At 67.6% G+C, this 22,343-nt stretch overlaps 13 non-coding genes across 13 annotated transcripts; all 13 read right to left on the bottom strand.

Moving 5' to 3' along the window:
• Nucleotides 1-690: 690 nt before the first annotated feature.
• LOC123945654 lies at nucleotides 691-771 on the bottom strand. The gene has a single exon (XR_006819471.1). It is a non-coding gene; the product is annotated as a small nucleolar RNA SNORD115 (small nucleolar RNA).
• A 1,600-nt stretch (nucleotides 772-2,371) lies between these two features.
• LOC123945044 lies at nucleotides 2,372-2,452 on the bottom strand. The gene has a single exon (XR_006818966.1). It is a non-coding gene; the product is annotated as a small nucleolar RNA SNORD115 (small nucleolar RNA).
• A 1,584-nt stretch (nucleotides 2,453-4,036) lies between these two features.
• Nucleotides 4,037-4,117, bottom strand: LOC123945653. Its single transcript, XR_006819470.1, has one exon. It is a non-coding gene; the product is annotated as a small nucleolar RNA SNORD115 (small nucleolar RNA).
• Nucleotides 4,118-5,717: 1,600 nt separating this feature from the next.
• On the bottom strand, nucleotides 5,718-5,798 carry LOC123945500. The gene has a single exon (XR_006819324.1). It is a non-coding gene; the product is annotated as a small nucleolar RNA SNORD115 (small nucleolar RNA).
• A 1,584-nt stretch (nucleotides 5,799-7,382) lies between these two features.
• On the bottom strand, nucleotides 7,383-7,463 carry LOC123945652. Its single transcript, XR_006819469.1, has one exon. It is a non-coding gene; the product is annotated as a small nucleolar RNA SNORD115 (small nucleolar RNA).
• A 1,600-nt stretch (nucleotides 7,464-9,063) lies between these two features.
• Nucleotides 9,064-9,144, bottom strand: LOC123945043. Its single transcript, XR_006818965.1, has one exon. It is a non-coding gene; the product is annotated as a small nucleolar RNA SNORD115 (small nucleolar RNA).
• A 1,584-nt stretch (nucleotides 9,145-10,728) lies between these two features.
• Nucleotides 10,729-10,809, bottom strand: LOC123945651. Its single transcript, XR_006819468.1, has one exon. It is a non-coding gene; the product is annotated as a small nucleolar RNA SNORD115 (small nucleolar RNA).
• A 1,600-nt stretch (nucleotides 10,810-12,409) lies between these two features.
• Nucleotides 12,410-12,490, bottom strand: LOC123945499. Its single transcript, XR_006819323.1, has one exon. It is a non-coding gene; the product is annotated as a small nucleolar RNA SNORD115 (small nucleolar RNA).
• A 1,584-nt stretch (nucleotides 12,491-14,074) lies between these two features.
• Nucleotides 14,075-14,155, bottom strand: LOC123945650. The gene has a single exon (XR_006819467.1). It is a non-coding gene; the product is annotated as a small nucleolar RNA SNORD115 (small nucleolar RNA).
• A 1,600-nt stretch (nucleotides 14,156-15,755) lies between these two features.
• Nucleotides 15,756-15,836, bottom strand: LOC123945498. Its single transcript, XR_006819322.1, has one exon. It is a non-coding gene; the product is annotated as a small nucleolar RNA SNORD115 (small nucleolar RNA).
• A 1,584-nt stretch (nucleotides 15,837-17,420) lies between these two features.
• Nucleotides 17,421-17,501, bottom strand: LOC123945649. Its single transcript, XR_006819466.1, has one exon. It is a non-coding gene; the product is annotated as a small nucleolar RNA SNORD115 (small nucleolar RNA).
• A 1,600-nt stretch (nucleotides 17,502-19,101) lies between these two features.
• LOC123945497 lies at nucleotides 19,102-19,182 on the bottom strand. The gene has a single exon (XR_006819321.1). It is a non-coding gene; the product is annotated as a small nucleolar RNA SNORD115 (small nucleolar RNA).
• A 1,584-nt stretch (nucleotides 19,183-20,766) lies between these two features.
• On the bottom strand, nucleotides 20,767-20,847 carry LOC123945648. The gene has a single exon (XR_006819465.1). It is a non-coding gene; the product is annotated as a small nucleolar RNA SNORD115 (small nucleolar RNA).
• Nucleotides 20,848-22,343: the final 1,496 nt, after the last annotated feature.

Genomic DNA, 22,343 nt, shown 5'->3' with positions numbered 1-22,343 from the left:
CCCTCTCCAGCCCTCTCCAGAACCATCGGCTGGGGTGACTCGAGCGACAACCACTCGCTGAAGGGGACAGAGGGCCCTGACACCAAGGGACTCACGTCCGCTCTCTTCTCGGGCGCACAGGACACAGCTGGACGTACAAGGAGGCCTCAGGTCCATGTGGGACGACGGCGGCATGCCCCCAGCCCCCAGTCGTTGCCAGTGACCTGGCCCAACTTTCCCATTCCCTGCACGTGGGATTGCTGAAGGGCGGCTGTGCATGGGCAGGTCCACGCTGTGTGGGCCACCACAGCCCCCATCCCTAGCACAGTGCTGGAGCGGGGGCCCGTGCGGGGATCCGGGCTCCGCGGACAATGCCCATGGCGCCTGGCATCTCCCTGCAGGCCCAGAGTCTTCCACTCACCTCTCTTGGGTCACGCCGCACCAAGTTCCGGCCCCCGAGGCCCGCTGAAAGACACAAGGGGCAACGGTCTCCTAAGCAATGGCACCGAGGGAGCTGTCCTGCGAGGTGGATTGGGTCCGGAGGCCGGGCGGAACGCCTCACGACCTCGAGCGGACCCCTGACGGGCACAGACAGGCCAGGGCCAGCACGGGGAGCCCCGAGGGTACGATGGCCTCACGCCCACAACTGCGGCGCACCTCCAGGGTCCCCAGGGTCTGGGGGAGGCTGATCCCGGCACAGACGCCTGTCTTGGGCCTCAGCGTAATCCTATTGAGCATGATTTTTAGGTCATCATCGCTCTTCGAGACCACTTGAGTTCTCATCACTGACCCAAGCAAGCTGGTGGCGATGCGTGCGGCCTCGGGGCACCCCGAAGCTGCTTACCGGGGCTGCATTCCGCACCGCGTCCATGCCCCCGGGTCCTGAGACGTGAGACCTCTGGGCAGGGCGGGGCCAAGCAAGACGTGCTCATCTGGGCGAGCTTCTCGATTGTGGATGGGTTTCTAAGGAGAGACGGAGAGACCAGCTGTCCAAACGTCCTGGTCTGAAGCGCCTGCCGTGCGGCCCAGGGCCCCCTTTCCCGGAGTCCTGGCCACTGGGGGCCCGGCAGAGTTCGGAGCCAAGCATGGCAGGTGTCCGCCAGGAAGGAGCCGGGCCCAAGGGCCCGGCTGCCCTTTCCGGGGCATCCCAAAGCAATGGAGACCGTGGTCCCTGTGGGAGCCCAGCCTTCTGGAGAACGGCCCCTGACCATGGCATGGACCACAGGGCTTTGGCCGGGTCCCCGCTGTCTCCCGGAGTGGCGAGCCAAGAGCGGCGGCCCGGGAGGTTTGGCCAGGACGCCGCCCACCCTCTCCTGGAGCCACCTGGGAGCCAAGGACCTGAGCCCCTGCCCGGGAAGCCAAAGGTTGCCGGGGCCCAGGGCTCCCCCACGGCCGAGCGGGGAAAGCCAGGTCACTCTCCACCACGGCAGCAAGGCACACCGCCCGCTGGCCGCTCTGGACGAGGGACCTGACTCGGCCCGTGCAGTGCCGCTTCACCACGACCCTATCCCGGGTGCTTGAGAGTCTCAGGTGAGAGGCTGAGCCCCAACGGCTGCTGTGGCCTGGGACGTGCAGTTTCTGCCCCCCCGCCCCAGTGGAACCGTGCCGTCTGGCCAGCTCAACGAATCCTCGTGGGCTCTTCGGAAGTGGCCTCCCGGGGCCCCAAACGCCTTGGTCGTCTGCAGGACGGGACAGGAGCTCGGGCCAGTGCAGCCCGCAGAAACCTGCCATGGGCCGGGCCTTGAGCAACAAGGTGTTGCTCAAGGGCACAGTGGCCTCCGAGACCACGGGTCTCACGTCCACTCCCTTTCTGGGCCCCCCGGACACGCCGCAATTGATCAGGAGGCCTCGGGTGCACCTGGGCCTTGGGCGGCCAGCCCGCGCTTTCCAGGCCTTGTCAGCCCCCCGGCCCACGTTTCGCGATCCCTGCCCCTGGGATGGCTCAGGGGCACACGCTCACGGGGACTTCGGTGCCGTCCGGACAATGAGGACCCGCATCCCCAGCCCAGGCCCAGCTGCGGAGTCCCTGCTGGGGTCCCCGCTTCCCGATGCCAGGCCAAGGGGTCTGGGGCCTCCCTCGGAGCCCAGAGGCTTCCGCTCACCTCTCCTGGTGGGAGACGCGCCAAGAACCTTGCCAGCCAGGCCCGCTGAAAGACACAAGGACACAAGGGTGGCTAAGCCCTGGCTCTCGGGCAGCTGTCCGGGGAAGAGGCCTGGGTCGGTAGACCAGCTGGAACGCCAGAACACCCCGTCGGCACCCGCAGGTGCACCGACGTCCGGGGGCCACAGCAGAGAGCCTCGAGAGGTGGTTCTCCTCCCGCGGCCACCTGCAGCGCACCCTCACTGCCCCGACGCTCTGGGGGAGGCTGACCCCGGCACGGTCCCCTGCCTTGGGCCTCAGCGTAATCCTATTGAGCGTGATTTTTAGGTCCTCATCGCTCTTCGAGACCATATGAGTTCTCATCAATGACCCAAGCACGCCCGAGGCGACGCGGGAGGTCCCCTACCACCCAGAAGCTGCTTACCGAGGCTGCTCTCAGGACAGCGCCATACCCCGGCTTCCTGAGGCATGGGACCTGGCGGCGGGGCTGGGCGATGCAAGACTTGGTGGTCAGGGCCAGATCCTCGCTTGGGGATGGGGGCCTAAGGAGGGAGGGGGAGGCCGGCCGTCGGAACGGCGTGCTCGCTGGCCCGTGCCATGCCGCCAAGAACTCTCCAGCCCGAAGCCCTGGCCGGTGCTGTCCAGGCGGGCGGCTGACCCACCCAGGGCTCGGGTCCGCGGGCAAGGGGCAGGACACAAGGGACCCGCTGCCCATCCCTGGCCTTCCCAAATCCACGGAGATCCGGGCCCCCGTGGGAGCCTCCCCTTGCTAGGAAAGGCCCCAGAGCATGGCCTGGAGCACAGGGATTTCCAGTGCTCCCCCGATGTCTGCCGGGGCCCCAAGCAAAGCGTGGCGCACCCGGAAGTGAGGGCCCGAAGGACGCCTTCCCACACATGGGGACCGCGGTGGTCTAGGGACCCGGGCCCTGGCACTCGCAGCCAACGGTGGCCCCCAGGCCCTGATCGCCCAGGGCGAAAAAGGGAATCGCGTCTCACCGTCTCCCACCAAGCAGCGCAAGGCGGGAGACCGCGGCCCGCCCTGCAGGAGGGTCCTGACTCTCCCCTTGTGGCGGCGCTTCCTCTGGGGGCCTCAGAGGACCGGCTCAGCCCCATGGCCTGCTGTGGCCCGGGGCTCGCCACTCTTCCCCTGGGCCAGGGAAACCTTGCTGACTCGGGAAATCCGAGGAAACATTCGAGGGCTGTACTTCAGCAGCCTCCCGTGCCCTGCTTACACTTGGGCGTCTGCTGCATTCTTCATGAGCTCTGCCCTCTCCAGCCCTCTCCAGAACCATCGGCTGGGGTGACTCGAGCGACAACCACTCGCTGAAGGGGACAGAGGGCCCTGACACCAAGGGACTCACGTCCGCTCTCTTCTCGGGCGCACAGGACACAGCTGGACGTACAAGGAGGCCTCAGGTCCATGTGGGACGACGGCGGCATGCCCCCAGCCCCCAGTCGTTGCCAGTGACCTGGCCCAACTTTCCCATTCCCTGCACGTGGGATTGCTGAAGGGCGGCTGTGCATGGGCAGGTCCACGCTGTGTGGGCCACCACAGCCCCCATCCCTAGCACAGTGCTGGAGCCGGGGCCCGTGCGGGGATCCGGGCTCCGCGGACAATGCCCATGGCGCCTGGCATCTCCCTGCAGGCCCAGAGTCTTCCACTCACCTCTCTTGGGTCACGCCGCACCAAGTTCCGGCCCCCGAGGCCCGCTGAAACACACAAGGGGCAACGGTCTCCTAAGCAATGGCACCGAGGGAGCTGTCCTGCGAGGTGGATTGGGTCCGGAGGCCGGGCGGAACGCCTCACGACCTCGAGCGGACCCCTGACGGGCACAGACAGGCCAGGGCCAGCACGGGGAGCCCCGAGGGTACGATGGCCTCACGCCCACAACTGCGGCGCACCTCCAGGGTCCCCAGGGTCTGGGGGAGGCTGATCCCGGCACAGACGCCTGTCTTGGGCCTCAGCGTAATCCTATTGAGCATGATTTTTAGGTCATCATCGCTCTTCGAGACCACTTGAGTTCTCATCACTGACCCAAGCAAGCTGGTGGCGATGCGTGCGGCCTCGGGGCACCCCGAAGCTGCTTACCGGGGCTGCATTCCGCACCGCGTCCATGCCCCCGGGTCCTGAGACGTGAGACCTCTGGGCAGGGCGGGGCCAAGCAAGACGTGCTCATCTGGGCGAGCTTCTCGATTGTGGATGGGTTTCTAAGGAGAGACGGAGAGACCAGCTGTCCAAACGTCCTGGTCTGAAGCGCCTGCCGTGCGGCCCAGGGCCCCCTTTCCCGGAGTCCTGGCCACTGGGGGCCCGGCAGAGTTCGGAGCCAAGCATGGCAGGTGTCCGCCAGGAAGGAGCCGGGCCCAAGGGCCCGGCTGCCCTTTCCGGGGCATCCCAAAGCAATGGAGACCGTGGTCCCTGTGGGAGCCCAGCCTTCTGGAGAACGGCCCCTGACCATGGCATGGACCACAGGGCTTTGGCCGGGTCCCCGCTGTCTCCCGGAGTGGCGAGCCAAGAGCGGCGGCCCGGGAGGTTTGGCCAGGACGCCGCCCACCCTCTCCTGGAGCCACCTGGGAGCCAAGGACCTGAGCCCCTGCCCGGGAAGCCAAAGGTTGCCGGGGCCCAGGGCTCCCCCACGGCCGAGCGGGAAAAGCCAGGTCACTCTCCACCACGGCAGCAAGGCACACCGCCCGCTGGCCGCTCTGGACGAGGGACCTGACTCGGCCCGTGCAGTGCCGCTTCACCACGACCCTATCCCGGGTGCTTGAGAGTCTCAGGTGAGAGGCTGAGCCCCAACGGCTGCTGTGGCCTGGGACGTGCAGTTTCTGCCCCCCCGCCCCAGTGGAACCGTGCCGTCTGGCCAGCTCAACGAATCCTCGTGGGCTCTTCGGAAGTGGCCTCCTGGGGCCCCAAACGCCTTGGTCGTCTGCAGGACGGGACAGGAGCTCGGGCCAGTGCAGCCCGCAGAAACCTGCCATGGGCCGGGCCTTGAGCAACAAGGTGTTGCTCAAGGGCACAGTGGCCTCCGAGTCCACGGGTCTCACGTCCACTCCCTTTCTGGGCCCCCCGGACACGCCGCAATTGATCAGGAGGCCTCGGGTGCACCTGGGCCTTGGGCGGCCAGCCCGCGCTTTCCAGGCCTTGTCAGCCCCCCGGCCCACGTTTCGCGATCCCTGCCCCTGGGATGGCTCAGGGGCACACGCTCACGGGGACTTCGGTGCCGTCCGGACAATGAGGACCCGCATCCCCAGCCCAGGCCCAGCTGCGGAGTCCCTGCTGGGGTCCCCGCTTCCCGATGCCAGGCCAAGGGGTCTGGGGCCTCCCTCGGAGCCCAGAGGCTTCCGCTCACCTCTCCTGGTGGGAGACGCGCCAAGAACCTTGCCAGCCAGGCCCGCTGAAAGACACAAGGACACAAGGGTGGCTAAGCCCTGGCTCTCGGGCAGCTGTCCGGGGAAGAGGCCTGGGTCGGTAGACCAGCTGGAACGCCAGAACACCCCGTCGGCACCCGCAGGTGCACCGACGTCCGGGGGCCACAGCAGAGAGCCTCGAGAGGTGGTTCTCCTCCCGCGGCCACCTGCAGCGCACCCTCACTGCCCCGACGCTCTGGGGGAGGCTGACCCCGGCACGGTCCCCTGCCTTGGGCCTCAGCGTAATCCTATTGAGCGTGATTTTTAGGTCCTCATCGCTCTTCGAGACCATATGAGTTCTCATCATTGACCCAAGCACGCCCGAGGCGACGCGGGAGGTCCCCTACCACCCAGAAGTTGCTTACCGAGGCTGCTCTCAGGACAGCGCCATACCCCGGCTTCCTGAGGCATGGGACCTGGCGGCGGGGCTGGGCGATGCAAGACTTGGTGGTCAGGGCCAGATCCTCGCTTGGGGATGGGGGCCTAAGGAGGGAGGGGGAGGCCGGCCGTCGGAACGGCGTGCTCGCTGGCCCGTGCCATGCCGCCAAGAACTCTCCAGCCCGAAGCCCTGGCCGGTGCTGTCCAGGCGGGCGGCTGACCCACCCAGGGCTCGGGTCCTCGGGCAAGGGGCAGGACACAAGGGACCCGCTGCCCATCCCTGGCCTTCCCAAATCCACGGAGATCCGGGCCCCCGTGGGAGCCTCCCCTTGCTAGGAAAGGCCCCAGAGCATGGCCTGGAGCACAGGGATTTCCAGTGCTCCCCCGATGTCTGCCGGGGCCCCAAGCAAAGCGTGGCGCACCCGGAAGTGAGGGCCCGAAGGACGCCTTCCCACACATGGGGACCGCGGTGGTCTAGGGACCCGGGCCCTGGCACTCGCAGCCAACGGTGGCCCCCAGGCCCTGATCGCCCAGGGCGAAAAAGGGAATCGCGTCTCACCGTCTCCCACCAAGCAGCGCAAGGCGGGAGACCGCGGCCCGCCCTGCAGGAGGGTCCTGACTCTCCCCTTGTGGCGGCGCTTCCTCTGGGGGCCTCAGAGGACCGGCTCAGCCCCATGGCCTGCTGTGGCCCGGGGCTCGCCACTCTTCCCCTGGGCCAGGGAAACCTTGCTGACTCGGGAAATCCGAGGAAACATTCGAGGGCTGTACTTCAGCAGCCTCCCGTGCCCTGCTTACACTTGGGCGTCTGCTGCATTCTTCATGAGCTCTGCCCTCTCCAGCCCTCTCCAGAACCATCGGCTGGGGTGACTCGAGCGACAACCACTCGCTGAAGGGGACAGAGGGCCCTGACACCAAGGGACTCACGTCCGCTCTCTTCTCGGGCGCACAGGACACAGCTGGACGTACAAGGAGGCCTCAGGTCCATGTGGGACGACGGCGGCATGCCCCCAGCCCCCAGTCGTTGCCAGTGACCTGGCCCAACTTTCCCATTCCCTGCACGTGGGATTGCTGAAGGGCGGCTGTGCATGGGCAGGTCCACGCTGTGTGGGCCACCACAGCCCCCATCCCTAGCACAGTGCTGGAGCCGGGGCCCGTGCGGGGATCCGGGCTCCGCGGACAATGCCCATGGCGCCTGGCATCTCCCTGCAGGCCCAGAGTCTTCCACTCACCTCTCTTGGGTCACGCCGCACCAAGTTCCGGCCCCCGAGGCCCGCTGAAAGACACAAGGGGCAACGGTCTCCTAAGCAATGGCACCGAGGGAGCTGTCCTGCGAGGTGGATTGGGTCCGGAGGCCGGGCGGAACGCCTCACGACCTCGAGCGGACCCCTGACGGGCACAGACAGGCCAGGGCCAGCACGGGGAGCCCCGAGGGTACGATGGCCTCACGCCCACAACTGCGGCGCACCTCCAGGGTCCCCAGGGTCTGGGGGAGGCTGATCCCGGCACAGACGCCTGTCTTGGGCCTCAGCGTAATCCTATTGAGCATGATTTTTAGGTCATCATCGCTCTTCGAGACCACTTGAGTTCTCATCACTGACCCAAGCAAGCTGGTGGCGATGCGTGCGGCCTCGGGGCATCCCGAAGCTGCTTACCGGGGCTGCATTCCGCACCGCGTCCATGCCCCCGGGTCCTGAGACGTGAGACCTCTGGGCAGGGCGGGGCCAAGCAAGACGTGCTCATCTGGGCGAGCTTCTCGATTGTGGATGGGTTTCTAAGGAGAGACGGAGAGACCAGCTGTCCAAACGTCCTGGTCTGAAGCGCCTGCCGTGCGGCCCAGGGCCCCCTTTCCCGGAGTCCTGGCCACTGGGGGCCCGGCAGAGTTCGGAGCCAAGCATGGCAGGTGTCCGCCAGGAAGGAGCCGGGCCCAAGGGCCCGGCTGCCCTTTCCGGGGCATCCCAAAGCAATGGAGACCGTGGTCCCTGTGGGAGCCCAGCCTTCTGGAGAACGGCCCCTGACCATGGCATGGACCACAGGGCTTTGGCCGGGTCCCCGCTGTCTCCCGGAGTGGCGAGCCAAGAGCGGCGCCCCGGGAGGTTTGGCCAGGACGCCGCCCACCCTCTCCTGGAGCCACCTGGGAGCCAAGGACCTGAGCCCCTGCCCGGGAAGCCAAAGGTTGCCGGGGCCCAGGGCTCCCCCACGGCCGAGCGGGGAAAGCCAGGTCACTCTCCACCACGGCAGCAAGGCACACCGCCCGCTGGCCGCTCTGGACGAGGGACCTGACTCGGCCCGTGCAGTGCCGCTTCACCACGACCCTATCCCGGGTGCTTGAGAGTCTCAGGTGAGAGGCTGAGCCCCAACGGCTGCTGTGGCCTGGGACGTGCAGTTTCTGCCCCCCCGCCCCAGTGGAACCGTGCCGTCTGGCCAGCTCAACGAATCCTCGTGGGCTCTTCGGAAGTGGCCTCCCGGGGCCCCAAACGCCTTGGTCGTCTGCAGGACGGGACAGGAGCTCGGGCCAGTGCAGCCCGCAGAAACCTGCCATGGGCCGGGCCTTGAGCAACAAGGTGTTGCTGAAGGGCACAGTGGCCTCCGAGACCACGGGTCTCACGTCCACTCCCTTTCTGGGCCCCCCGGACACGCCGCAATTGATCAGGAGGCCTCGGGTGCACCTGGGCCTTGGGCGGCCAGCCCGCGCTTTCCAGGCCTTGTCAGCCCCCCGGCCCACGTTTCGCGATCCCTGCCCCTGGGATGGCTCAGGGGCACACGCTCACGGGGACTTCGGTGCCGTCCGGACAATGAGGACCCGCATCCCCAGCCCAGGCCCAGCTGCGGAGTCCCTGCTGGGGTCCCCGCTTCCCGATGCCAGGCCAAGGGGTCTGGGGCCTCCCTCGGAGCCCAGAGGCTTCCGCTCACCTCTCCTGGTGGGAGACGCGCCAAGAACCTTGCCAGCCAGGCCCGCTGAAAGACACAAGGACACAAGGGTGGCTAAGCCCTGGCTCTCGGGCAGCTGTCCGGGGAAGAGGCCTGGGTCGGTAGACCAGCTGGAACGCCAGAACACCCCGTCGGCACCCGCAGGTGCACCGACGTCCGGGGGCCACAGCAGAGAGCCTCGAGAGGTGGTTCTCCTCCCGCGGCCACCTGCAGCGCACCCTCACTGCCCCGACGCTCTGGGGGAGGCTGACCCCGGCACGGTCCCCTGCCTTGGGCCTCAGCGTAATCCTATTGAGCGTGATTTTTAGGTCCTCATCGCTCTTCGAGACCATATGAGTTCTCATCAATGACCCAAGCACGCCCGAGGCGACGCGGGAGGTCCCCTACCACCCAGAAGCTGCTTACCGAGGCTGCTCTCAGGACAGCGCCATACCCCGGCTTCCTGAGGCATGGGACCTGGCGGCGGGGCTGGGCGATGCAAGACTTGGTGGTCAGGGCCAGATCCTCGCTTGGGGATGGGGGCCTAAGGAGGGAGGGGGAGGCCGGCCGTCGGAACGGCGTGCTCGCTGGCCCGTGCCATGCCGCCAAGAACTCTCCAGCCCGAAGCCCTGGCCGGTGCTGTCCAGGCGGGCGGCTGACCCACCCAGGGCTCGGGTCCGCGGGCAAGGGGCAGGACACAAGGGACCCGCTGCCCATCCCTGGCCTTCCCAAATCCACGGAGATCCGGGCCCCCGTGGGAGCCTCCCCTTGCTAGGAAAGGCCCCAGAGCATGGCCTGGAGCACAGGGATTTCCAGTGCTCCCCCGATGTCTGCCGGGGCCCCAAGCAAAGCGTGGCGCACCCGGAAGTGAGGGCCCGAAGGACGCCTTCCCACACATGGGGACCGCGGTGGTCTAGGGACCCGGGCCCTGGCACTCGCAGCCAACGGTGGCCCCCAGGCCCTGATCGCCCAGGGCGAAAAAGGGAATCGCGTCTCACCGTCTCCCACCAAGCAGCGCAAGGCGGGAGACCGCGGCCCGCCCTGCAGGAGGGTCCTGACTCTCCCCTTGTGGCGGCGCTTCCTCTGGGGGCCTCAGAGGACCGGCTCAGCCCCATGGCCTGCTGTGGCCCGGGGCTCGCCACTCTTCCCCTGGGCCAGGGAAACCTTGCTGACTCGGGAAATCCGAGGAAACATTCGAGGGCTGTACTTCAGCAGCCTCCCGTGCCCTGCTTACACTTGGGCGTCTGCTGCATTCTTCATGAGCTCTGCCCTCTCCAGCCCTCTCCAGAACCATCGGCTGGGGTGACTCGAGCGACAACCACTCGCTGAAGGGGACAGAGGGCCCTGACACCAAGGGACTCACGTCCGCTCTCTTCTCGGGCGCACAGGACACAGCTGGACGTACAAGGAGGCCTCAGGTCCATGTGGGACGACGGCGGCATGCCCCCAGCCCCCAGTCGTTGCCAGTGACCTGGCCCAACTTTCCCATTCCCTGCACGTGGGATTGCTGAAGGGCGGCTGTGCATGGGCAGGTCCACGCTGTGTGGGCCACCACAGCCCCCATCCCTAGCACAGTGCTGGAGCCGGGGCCCGTGCGGGGATCCGGGCTCCGCGGACAATGCCCATGGCGCCTGGCATCTCCCTGCAGGCCCAGAGTCTTCCACTCACCTCTCTTGGGTCACGCCGCACCAAGTTCCGGCCCCCGAGGCCCGCTGAAAGACACAAGGGGCAACGGTCTCCTAAGCAATGGCACCGAGGGAGCTGTCCTGCGAGGTGGATTGGGTCCGGAGGCCGGGCGGAACGCCTCACGACCTCGAGCGGACCCCTGACGGGCACAGACAGGCCAGGGCCAGCACGGGGAGCCCCGAGGGTACGATGGCCTCACGCCCACAACTGCGGCGCACCTCCAGGGTCCCCAGGGTCTGGGGGAGGCTGATCCCGGCACAGACGCCTGTCTTGGGCCTCAGCGTAATCCTATTGAGCATGATTTTTAGGTCATCATCGCTCTTCGAGACCACTTGAGTTCTCATCACTGACCCAAGCAAGCTGGTGGCGATGCGTGCGGCCTCGGGGCACCCCGAAGCTGCTTACCGGGGCTGCATTCCGCACCGCGTCCATGCCCCCGGGTCCTGAGACGTGAGACCTCTGGGCAGGGCGGGGCCAAGCAAGACGTGCTCATCTGGGCGAGCTTCTCGATTGTGGATGGGTTTCTAAGGAGAGACGGAGAGACCAGCTGTCCAAACGTCCTGGTCTGAAGCGCCTGCCGTGCGGCCCAGGGCCCCCTTTCCCGGAGTCCTGGCCACTGGGGGCCCGGCAGAGTTCGGAGCCAAGCATGGCAGGTGTCCGCCAGGAAGGAGCCGGGCCCAAGGGCCCGGCTGCCCTTTCCGGGGCATCCCAAAGCAATGGAGACCGTGGTCCCTGTGGGAGCCCAGCCTTCTGGAGAACGGCCCCTGACCATGGCATGGACCACAGGGCTTTGGCCGGGTCCCCGCTGTCTCCCGGAGTGGCGAGCCAAGAGCGGCGGCCCGGGAGGTTTGGCCAGGACGCCGCCCACCCTCTCCTGGAGCCACCTGGGAGCCAAGGACCTGAGCCCCTGCCCGGGAAGCCAAAGGTTGCCGGGGCCCAGGGCTCCCCCACGGCCGAGCGGGGAAAGCCAGGTCACTCTCCACCACGGCAGCAAGGCACACCGCCCGCTGGCCGCTCTGGACGAGGGACCTGACTCGGCCCGTGCAGTGCCGCTTCACCACGACCCTATCCCGGGTGCTTGAGAGTCTCAGGTGAGAGGCTGAGCCCCAACGGCTGCTGTGGCCTGGGACGTGCAGTTTCTGCCCCCCCGCCCCAGTGGAACAGTGCCGTCTGGCCAGCTCAACGAATCCTCGTGGGCTCTTCGGAAGTGGCCTCCCGGGGCCCCAAACGCCTTGGTCGTCTGCAGGACGGGACAGGAGCTCGGGCCAGTGCAGCCCGCAGAAACCTGCCATGGGCCGGGCCTTGAGCAACAAGGTGTTGCTCAAGGGCACAGTGGCCTCCGAGACCACGGGTCTCACGTCCACTCCCTTTCTGGGCCCCCCGGACACGCCGCAATTGATCAGGGGGCCTCGGGTGCACCTGGGCCTTGGGCGGCCAGCCCGCGCTTTCCAGGCCTTGTCAGCCCCCCGGCCCACGTTTCGCGATCCCTGCCCCTGGGATGGCTCAGGGGCACACGCTCACGGGGACTTCGGTGCCGTCCGGACAATGAGGACCCGCATCCCCAGCCCAGGCCCAGCTGCGGAGTCCCTGCTGGGGTCCCCGCTTCCCGATGCCAGGCCAAGGGGTCTGGGGCCTCCCTCGGAGCCCAGAGGCTTCCGCTCACCTCTCCTGGTGGGAGACGCGCCAAGAACCTTGCCAGCCAGGCCCGCTGAAAGACACAAGGACACAAGGGTGGCTAAGCCCTGGCTCTCGGGCAGCTGTCCGGGGAAGAGGCCTGGGTCGGTAGACCAGCTGGAACGCCAGAACACCCCGTCGGCACCCGCAGGTGCACCGACGTCCGGGGGCCACAGCAGAGAGCCTCGAGAGGTGGTTCTCCTCCCGCGGCCACCTGCAGCGCACCCTCACTGCCCCGACGCTCTGGGGGAGGCTGACCCCGGCACGGTCCCCTGCCTTGGGCCTCAGCGTAATCCTATTGAGCGTGATTTTTAGGTCCTCATCGCTCTTCGAGACCATATGAGTTCTCATCATTGACCCAAGCACGCCCGAGGCGACGGGGGAGGTCCCCTACCACCCAGAAGCTGCTTACCGAGGCTGCTCTCAGGACAGTGCCATACCCCGGCTTCCTGAGGCATGGGACCTGGCGGCGGGGCTGGGCGATGCAAGACTTGGTGGTCAGGGCCAGATCCTCGCTTGGGGATGGGGGCCTAAGGAGGGAGGGGGAGGCCGGCCGTCGGAACGGCGTGCTCGCTGGCCCGTGCCATGCCGCCAAGAACTCTCCAGCCCGAAGCCCTGGCCGGTGCTGTCCAGGCGGGCGGCTGACCCACCCAGGGCTCGGGTCCGCGGGCAAGGGGCAGGACACAAGGGACCCGCTGCCCATCCCTGGCCTTCCCAAATCCACGGAGATCCGGGCCCCCGTGGGAGCCTCCCCTTGCTAGGAAAGGCCCCAGAGCATGGCCTGGAGCACAGGGATTTCCAGTGCTCCCCCGATGTCTGCCGGGGCCCCAAGCAAAGCGTGGCGCACCCGGAAGTGAGGGCCCGAAGGACGCCTTCCCACACATGGGGACCGCGGTGGTCTAGGGACCCGGGCCCTGGCACTCGCAGCCAACGGTGGCCCCCAGGCCCTGATCGCCCAGGGCGAAAAAGGGAATCGCGTCTCACCGTCTCCCACCAAGCAGCGCAAGGCGGGAGACCGCGGCCCGCCCTGCAGGAGGGTCCTGACTCTCCCCTTGTGGCGGCGCTTCCTCTGGGGGCCTCAGAGGACCGGCTCAGCCCCATGGCCTGCTGTGGCCCGGGGCTCGCCACTCTTCCCCTGGGCCAGGGAAACCTTGCTGACTCGGGAAATCCGAGGAAACATTCGAGGGCTGTACTTCAGCAGCCTCCCGTGCCCTGCTTACACTTGGGCGTCTGCTGCATTCTTCATGAGCTCTGCCCTCTCCAGCCCTCTCCAGAACCATCGGCTGGGGTGACTCGAGCGACAACCACTCGCTGAAGGGGACAGAGGGCCCTGACACCAAGGGACTCACGTCCGCTCTCTTCTCGGGCGCACAGGACACAGCTGGACGTACAAGGAGGCCTCAGGTCCATGTGGGACGACGGCGGCATGCCCCCAGCCCCCAGTCGTTGCCAGTGACCTGGCCCAACTTTCCCATTCCCTGCACGTGGGATTGCTGAAGGGCGGCTGTGCATGGGCAGGTCCACGCTGTGTGGGCCACCACAGCCCCCATCCCTAGCACAGTGCTGGAGCCGGGGCCCGTGCGGGGATCCGGGCTCCGCGGACAATGCCCATGGCGCCTGGCATCTCCCTGCAGGCCCAGAGTCTTCCACTCACCTCTCTTGGGTCACGCCGCACCAAGTTCCGGCCCCCGAGGCCCGCTGAAAGACACAAGGGGCAACGGTCTCCTAAGCAATGGCACCGAGGGAGCTGTCCTGCGAGGTGGATTGGGTCCGGAGGCCGGGCGGAACGCCTCACGACCTCGAGCGGACCCCTGACGGGCACAGACAGGCCAGGGCCAGCACGGGGAGCCCCGAGGGTACGATGGCCTCACGCCCACAACTGCGGCGCACCTCCAGGGTCCCCAGGGTCTGGGGGAGGCTGATCCCGGCACAGACGCCTGTCTTGGGCCTCAGCGTAATCCTATTGAGCATGATTTTTAGGTCATCATCGCTCTTCGAGACCACTTGAGTTCTCATCACTGACCCAAGCAAGCTGGTGGCGATGCGTGCGGCCTCGGGGCACCCCGAAGCTGCTTACCGGGGCTGCATTCCGCACCGCGTCCATGCCCCCGGGTCCTGAGACGTGAGACCTCTGGGCAGGGCGGGGCCAAGCAAGACGTGCTCATCTGGGCGAGCTTCTCGATTGTGGATGGGTTTCTAAGGAGAGACGGAGAGACCAGCTGTCCAAACGTCCTGGTCTGAAGCGCCTGCCGTGCGGCCCAGGGCCCCCTTTCCCGGAGTCCTGGCCACTGGGGGCCCGGCAGAGTTCGGAGCCAAGCATGGCAGGTGTCCGCCAGGAAGGAGCCGGGCCCAAGGGCCCGGCTGCCCTTTCCGGGGCATCCCAAAGCAATGGAGACCGTGGTCCCTGTGGGAGCCCAGCCTTCTGGAGAACGGCCCCTGACCATGGCATGGACCACAGGGCTTTGGCCGGGTCCCCGCTGTCTCCCGGAGTGGCGAGCCAAGAGCGGCGGCCCGGGAGGTTTGGCCAGGACGCCGCCCACCCTCTCCTGGAGCCACCTGGGAGCCAAGGACCTGAGCCCCTGCCCGGGAAGCCAAAGGTTGCCGGGGCCCAGGGCTCCCCCACGGCCGAGCGGGGAAAGCCAGGTCACTCTCCACCACGGCAGCAAGGCACACCGCCCGCTGGCCGCTCTGGACGAGGGACCTGACTCGGCCCGTGCAGTGCCGCTTCACCACGACCCTATCCCGGGTGCTTGAGAGTCTCAGGTGAGAGGCTGAGCCCCAACGGCTGCTGTGGCCTGGGACGTGCAGTTTCTGCCCCCCCGCCCCAGTGGAACCGTGCCGTCTGGCCAGCTCAACGAATCCTCGTGGGCTCTTCGGAAGTGGCCTCCCGGGGCCCCAAACGCCTTGGTCGTCTGCAGGACGGGACAGGAGCTCGGGCCAGTGCAGCCCGCAGAAACCTGCCATGGGCCGGGCCTTGAGCAACAAGGTGTTGCTCAAGGGCACAGTGGCCTCCGAGACCACGGGTCTCACGTCCACTCCCTTTCTGGGCCCCCCGGACACGCCGCAATTGATCAGGAGGCCTCGGGTGCACCTGGGCCTTGGGCGGCCAGCCCGCGCTTTCCAGGCCTTGTCAGCCCCCCGGCCCACGTTTCGCGATCCCTGCCCCTGGGATGGCTCAGGGGCACACGCTCACGGGGACTTCGGTGCCGTCCGGACAATGAGGACCCGCATCCCCAGCCCAGGCCCAGCTGCGGAGTCCCTGCTGGGGTCCCCGCTTCCCGATGCCAGGCCAAGGGGTCTGGGGCCTCCCTCGGAGCCCAGAGGCTTCCGCTCACCTCTCCTGGTGGGAGACGCGCCAAGAACCTTGCCAGCCAGGCCCGCTGAAAGACACAAGGACACAAGGGTGGCTAAGCCCTGGCTCTCGGGCAGCTGTCCGGGGAAGAGGCCTGGGTCGGTAGACCAGCTGGAACGCCAGAACACCCCGTCGGCACCCGCAGGTGCACCGACGTCCGGGGGCCACAGCAGAGAGCCTCGAGAGGTGGTTCTCCTCCCGCGGCCACCTGCAGCGCACCCTCACTGCCCCGACGCTCTGGGGGAGGCTGACCCCGGCACGGTCCCCTGCCTTGGGCCTCAGCGTAATCCTATTGAGCGTGATTTTTAGGTCCTCATCGCTCTTCGAGACCATATGAGTTCTCATCATTGACCCAAGCACGCCCGAGGCGACGCGGGAGGTCCCCTACCACCCAGAAGCTGCTTACCGAGGCTGCTCTCAGGACGGCGCCATACCCCGGCTTCCTAAGGCATGGGACCTGGCGGCGGGGCTGGGCGATGCAAGACTTGGTGGTCAGGGCCAGATCCTCGCTTGGGGATGGGGGCCTAAGGAGGGAGGGGGAGGCCGGCCGTCGGAACGGCGTGCTCGCTGGCCCGTGCCATGCCGCCAAGAACTCTCCAGCCCGAAGCCCTGGCCGGTGCTGTCCAGGCGGGCGGCTGACCCACCCAGGGCTCGGGTCCGCGGGCAAGGGGCAGGACACAAGGGACCCGCTGCCCATCCCTGGCCTTCCCAAATCCACGGAGATCCGGGCCCCCGTGGGAGCCTCCCCTTGCTGAGAAAGGCCCCAGAGCATGGCCTGGAGCACAGGGATTTCCAGTGCTCCCCCGATGTCTGCCGGGGCCCCAAGCAAAGCGTGGCGCACCCGGATGTGAGGGCCCGAAGGACGCCTTCCCACACATGGGGACCGCGGTGGTCTAGGGACCCGGGCCCTGGCACTCGCAGCCAGCGGTGGCCCCCAGGCCCTGATCGCCCAGGGCGAAAAAGGGAATCGCGTCTCACCGTCTCCCACCAAGCAGCGCAAGGCGGGAGACCGCGGCCCGCCCTGCAGGAGGGTCCTGACTCTCCCCTTGTGGCGGCGCTTCCTCTGGGGGCCTCAGAGGACCGGCTCAGCCCCATGGCCTGCTGTGGCCCGGGGCTCGCCACTCTTCCCCTGGGCCAGGGAAACCTTGCTGACTCGGGAAATCCGAGGAAACATTCGAGGGCTGTACTTCAGCAGCCTCCCGTGCCCTGCTTACACTTGGGCGTCTGCTGCATTCTTCATGAGCTCTGCCCTCTCCAGCCCTCTCCAGAACCATCGGCTGGGGTGACTCGAGCGACAACCACTCGCTGAAGGGGACAGAGGGCCCTGACACCAAGGGACTCACGTCCGCTCTCTTCTCGGGCGCACAGGACACAGCTGGACGTACAAGGAGGCCTCAGGTCCATGTGGGACGACGGCGGCATGCCCCCAGCCCCCAGTCGTTGCCAGTGACCTGGCCCAACTTTCCCATTCCCTGCACGTGGGATTGCTGAAGGGCGGCTGTGCATGGGCAGGTCCACGCTGTGTGGGCCACCACAGCCCCCATCCCTAGCACAGTGCTGGAGCCGGGGCCCGTGCGGGGATCCGGGCTCCGCGGACAATGCCCATGGCGCCTGGCATCTCCCTGCAGGCCCAGAGTCTTCCACTCACCTCTCTTGGGTCACGCCGCACCAAGTTCCGGCCCCCGAGGCCCGCTGAAAGACACAAGGGGCAACGGTCTCCTAAGCAATGGCACCGAGGGAGCTGTCCTGCGAGGTGGATTGGGTCCGGAGGCCGGGCGGAACGCCTCACGACCTCGAGCGGACCCCTGACGGGCACAGACAGGCCAGGGCCAGCACGGGGAGCCCCGAGGGTACGATGGCCTCACGCCCACAACTGCGGCGCACCTCCAGGGTCCCCAGGGTCTGGGGGAGGCTGATCCCGGCACAGACGCCTGTCTTGGGCCTCAGCGTAATCCTATTGAGCATGATTTTTAGGTCATCATCGCTCTTCGAGACCACTTGAGTTCTCATCACTGACCCAAGCAAGCTGGTGGCGATGCGTGCGGCCTCGGGGCACCCCGAAGCTGCTTACCGGGGCTGCATTCCGCACCGCGTCCATGCCCCCGGGTCCTGAGACGTGAGACCTCTGGGCAGGGCGGGGCCAAGCAAGACGTGCTCATCTGGGCGAGCTTCTCGATTGTGGATGGGTTTCTAAGGAGAGACGGAGAGACCAGCTGTCCAAACGTCCTGGTCTGAAGCGCCTGCCGTGCGGCCCAGGGCCCCCTTTCCCGGAGTCCTGGCCACTGGGGGCCCGGCAGAGTTCGGAGCCAAGCATGGCAGGTGTCCGCCAGGAAGGAGCCGGGCCCAAGGGCCCGGCTGCCCTTTCCGGGGCATCCCAAAGCAATGGAGACCGTGGTCCCTGTGGGAGCCCAGCCTTCTGGAGAACGGCCCCTGACCATGGCATGGACCACAGGGCTTTGGCCGGGTCCCCGCTGTCTCCCGGAGTGGCGAGCCAAGAGCGGCGGCCCGGGAGGTTTGGCCAGGACGCCGCCCACCCTCTCCTGGAGCCACCTGGGAGCCAAGGACCTGAGCCCCTGCCCGGGAAGCCAAAGGTTGCCGGGGCCCAGGGCTCCCCCACGGCCGAGCGGGGAAAGCCAGGTCACTCTCCACCACGGCAGCAAGGCACACCGCCCGCTGGCCGCTCTGGACGAGGGACCTGACTCGGCCCGTGCAGTGCCGCTTCACCACGACCCTATCCCGGGTGCTTGAGAGTCTCAGGTGAGAGGCTGAGCCCCAACGGCTGCTGTGGCCTGGGACGTGCAGTTTCTGCCCCCCCGCCCCAGTGGAACCGTGCCGTCTGGCCAGCTCAACGAATCCTCGTGGGCTCTTCGGAAGTGGCCTCCCGGGGCCCCAAACGCCTTGGTCGTCTGCAGGACGGGACAGGAGCTCGGGCCAGTGCAGCCCGCAGAAACCTGCCATGGGCCGGGCCTTGAGCAACAAGGTGTTGCTCAAGGGCACAGTGGCCTCCGAGACCACGGGTCTCACGTCCACTCCCTTTCTGGGCCCCCCGGACACGCCGCAATTGATCAGGAGGCCTCGGGTGCACCTGGGCCTTGGGCGGCCAGCCCGCGCTTTCCAGGCCTTGTCAGCCCCCCGGCCCACGTTTCGCGATCCCTGCCCCTGGGATGGCTCAGGGGCACACGCTCACGGGGACTTCGGTGCCGTCCGGACAATGAGGACCCGCATCCCCAGCCCAGGCCCAGCTGCGGAGTCCCTGCTGGGGTCCCCGCTTCCCGATGCCAGGCCAAGGGGTCTGGGGCCTCCCTCGGAGCCCAGAGGCTTCCGCTCACCTCTCCTGGTGGGAGACGCGCCAAGAACCTTGCCAGCCAGGCCCGCTGAAAGACACAAGGACACAAGGGTGGCTAAGCCCTGGCTCTCGGGCAGCTGTCCGGGGAAGAGGCCTGGGTCGGTAGACCAGCTGGAACGCCAGAACACCCCGTCGGCACCCGCAGGTGCACCGACGTCCGGGGGCCACAGCAGAGAGCCTCGAGAGGTGGTTCTCCTCCCGCGGCCACCTGCAGCGCACCCTCACTGCCCCGACGCTCTGGGGGAGGCTGACCCCGGCACGGTCCCCTGCCTTGGGCCTCAGCGTAATCCTATTGAGCGTGATTTTTAGGTCCTCATCGCTCTTCGAGACCATATGAGTTCTCATCATTGACCCAAGCACGCCCGAGGCGACGCGGGAGGTCCCCTACCACCCAGAAGCTGCTTACCGAGGCTGCTCTCAGGACGGCGCCATACCCCGGCTTCCTGAGGCATGGGACCTGGCGGCGGGGCTGGGCGATGCAAGACTTGGTGGTCAGGGCCAGATCCTCGCTTGGGGATGGGGGCCTAAGGAGGGAGGGGGAGGCCGGCCGTCGGAACGGCGTGCTCGCTGGCCCGTGCCATGCCGCCAAGAACTCTCCAGCCCGAAGCCCTGGCCGGTGCTGTCCAGGCGGGCGGCTGACCCACCCAGGGCTCGGGTCCGCGGGCAAGGGGCAGGACACAAGGGACCCGCTGCCCATCCCTGGCCTTCCCAAATCCACGGAGATCCGGGCCCCCGTGGGAGCCTCCCCTTGCTAGGAAAGGCCCCAGAGCCTGGCCTGGAGCACAGGGATTTCCAGTGCTCCCCCGATGTCTGCCGGGGCCCCAAGCAAAGCGTGGCGCACACGGAAGTGAGGGCCCGAAGGACGCCTTCCCACACATGGGGACCGCGGTGGTCTAGGGACCCGGGCCCTGGCACTCGCAGCCAACGGTGGCCCCCAGGCCCTGATCGCCCAGGGCGAAAAAGGGAATCGCGTCTCACCGTCTCCCACCAAGCAGCGCAAGGCGGGAGACCGCGGCCCGCCCTGCAGGAGGGTCCTGACTCTCCCCTTGTGGCGGCGCTTCCTCTGGGGGCCTCAGAGGACCGGCTCAGCCCCATGGCCTGCTGTGGCCCGGGGCTCGCCACTCTTCCCCTGGGCCAGGGAAACCTTGCTGACTCGGGAAATCCGAGGAAACATTCGAGGGCTGTACTTCAGCAGCCTCCCGTGCCCTGCTTACACTTGGGCGTCTGCTGCATTCTTCATGAGCTCTGCCCTCTCCAGCCCTCTCCAGAACCATCGGCTGGGGTGACTCGAGCGACAACCACTCGCTGAAGGGGACAGAGGGCCCTGACACCAAGGGACTCACGTCCGCTCTCTTCTCGGGCGCACAGGACACAGCTGGACGTACAAGGAGGCCTCAGGTCCATGTGGGACGACGGCGGCATGCCCCCAGCCCCCAGTCGTTGCCAGTGACCTGGCCCAACTTTCCCATTCCCTGCACGTGGGATTGCTGAAGGGCGGCTGTGCATGGGCAGGTCAACGCTGTGTGGGCCACCACAGCCCCCATCCCTAGCACAGTGCTGGAGCCGGGGCCCGTGCGGGGATCCGGGCTCCGCGGACAATGCCCATGGCGCCTGGCATCTCCCTGCAGGCCCAGAGTCTTCCACTCACCTCTCTTGGGTCACGCCGCACCAAGTTCCGGCCCCCGAGGCCCGCTGAAAGACACAAGGGGCAACGGTCTCCTAAGCAATGGCACCGAGGGAGCTGTCCTGCGAGGTGGATTGGGTCCGGAGGCCGGGCGGAACGCCTCACGACCTCGAGCGGACCCCTGACGGGCACAGACAGGCCAGGGCCAGCACGGGGAGCCCCGAGGGTACGATGGCCTCACGCCCACAACTGCGGCGCACCTCCAGGGTCCCCAGGGTCTGGGGGAGGCTGATCCCGGCACAGACGCCTGTCTTGGGCCTCAGCGTAATCCTATTGAGCATGATTTTTAGGTCATCATCGCTCTTCGAGACCACTTGAGTTCTCATCACTGACCCAAGCAAGCTGGTGGCGATGCGTGCGGCCTCGGGGCACCCCGAAGCTGCTTACCGGGGCTGCATTCCGCACCGCGTCCATGCCCCCGGGTCCTGAGACGTGAGACCTCTGGGCAGGGCGGGGCCAAGCAAGACGTGCTCATCTGGGCGAGCTTCTCGATTGTGGATGGGTTTCTAAGGAGAGACGGAGAGACCAGCTGTCCAAACGTCCTGGTCTGAAGCGCCTGCCGTGCGGCCCAGGGCCCCCTTTCCCGGAGTCCTGGCCACTGGGGGCCCGGCAGAGTTCGGAGCCAAGCATGGCAGGTGTCCGCCAGGAAGGAGCCGGGCCCAAGGGCCCGGCTGCCCTTTCCGGGGCATCCCAAAGCAATGGAGACCGTGGTCCCTGTGGGAGCCCAGCCTTCTGGAGAACGGCCCCTGACCATGGCATGGACCACAGGGCTTTGGCCGGGTCCCCGCTGTCTCCCGGAGTGGCGAGCCAAGAGCGGCGGCCCGGGAGGTTTGGCCAGGACGCCGCCCACCCTCTCCTGGAGCCACCTGGGAGCCAAGGACCTGAGCCCCTGCCCGGGAAGCCAAAGGTTGCCGGGGCCCAGGGCTCCCCCACGGCCGAGCGGGGAAAGCCAGGTCACTCTCCACCACGGCAGCAAGGCACACCGCCCGCTGGCCGCTCTGGACGAGGGACCTGACTCGGCCCGTGCAGTGCCGCTTCACCACGACCCTATCCCGGGTGCTTGAGAGTCTCAGGTGAGAGGCTGAGCCCCAACGGCTGCTGTGGCCTGGGACGTGCAGTTTCTGCCCCCCCGCCCCAGTGGAACCGTGCCGTCTGGCCAGCTCAACGAATCCTCGTGGGCTCTTCGGAAGTGGCCTCCCGGGGCCCCAAACGCCTTGGTCGTCTGCAGGACGGGACAGGAGCTCGGGCCAGTGCAGCCCGCAGAAACCTGCCATGGGCCGGGCCTTGAGCAACAAGGTGTTGCTCAAGGGCACAGTGGCCTCCGAGACCACGGGTCTCACGTCCACTCCCTTTCTGGGCCCCCCGGACACGCCGCAATTGATCAGGAGGCCTCGGGTGCACCTGGGCCTTGGGCGGCCAGCCCGCGCTTTCCAGGCCTTGTCAGCCCCCCGGCCCACGTTTCGCGATCCCTGCCCCTGGGATGGCTCAGGGGCACACGCTCACGGGGACTTCGGTGCCGTCCGGACAATGAGGACCCGCATCCCCAGCCCAGGCCCAGCTGCGGAGTCCCTGCTGGGGTCCCCGCTTCCCGATGCCAGGCCAAGGGGTCTGGGGCCTCCCTCGGAGCCCAGAGGCTTCCGCTCACCTCTCCTGGTGGGAGACGCGCCAAGAACCTTGCCAGCCAGGCCCGCTGAAAGACACAAGGACACAAGGGTGGCTAAGCCCTGGCTCTCGGGCAGCTGTCCGGGGAAGAGGCCTGGGTCGGTAGACCAGCTGGAACGCCAGAACACCCCGTCGGCACCCGCAGGTGCACCGACGTCCGGGGGCCACA

The sequence above is a fragment of the Meles meles genome, chromosome 6 (genome assembly GCF_922984935.1).
Source record: "Meles meles chromosome 6, mMelMel3.1 paternal haplotype, whole genome shotgun sequence".
NCBI classification, from domain to species: domain Eukaryota; kingdom Metazoa; phylum Chordata; class Mammalia; order Carnivora; family Mustelidae; genus Meles; species Meles meles.
Note: the sequence above shows the minus strand (reverse complement) of the source record. Positions and strands in the feature narration are given on the sequence as shown.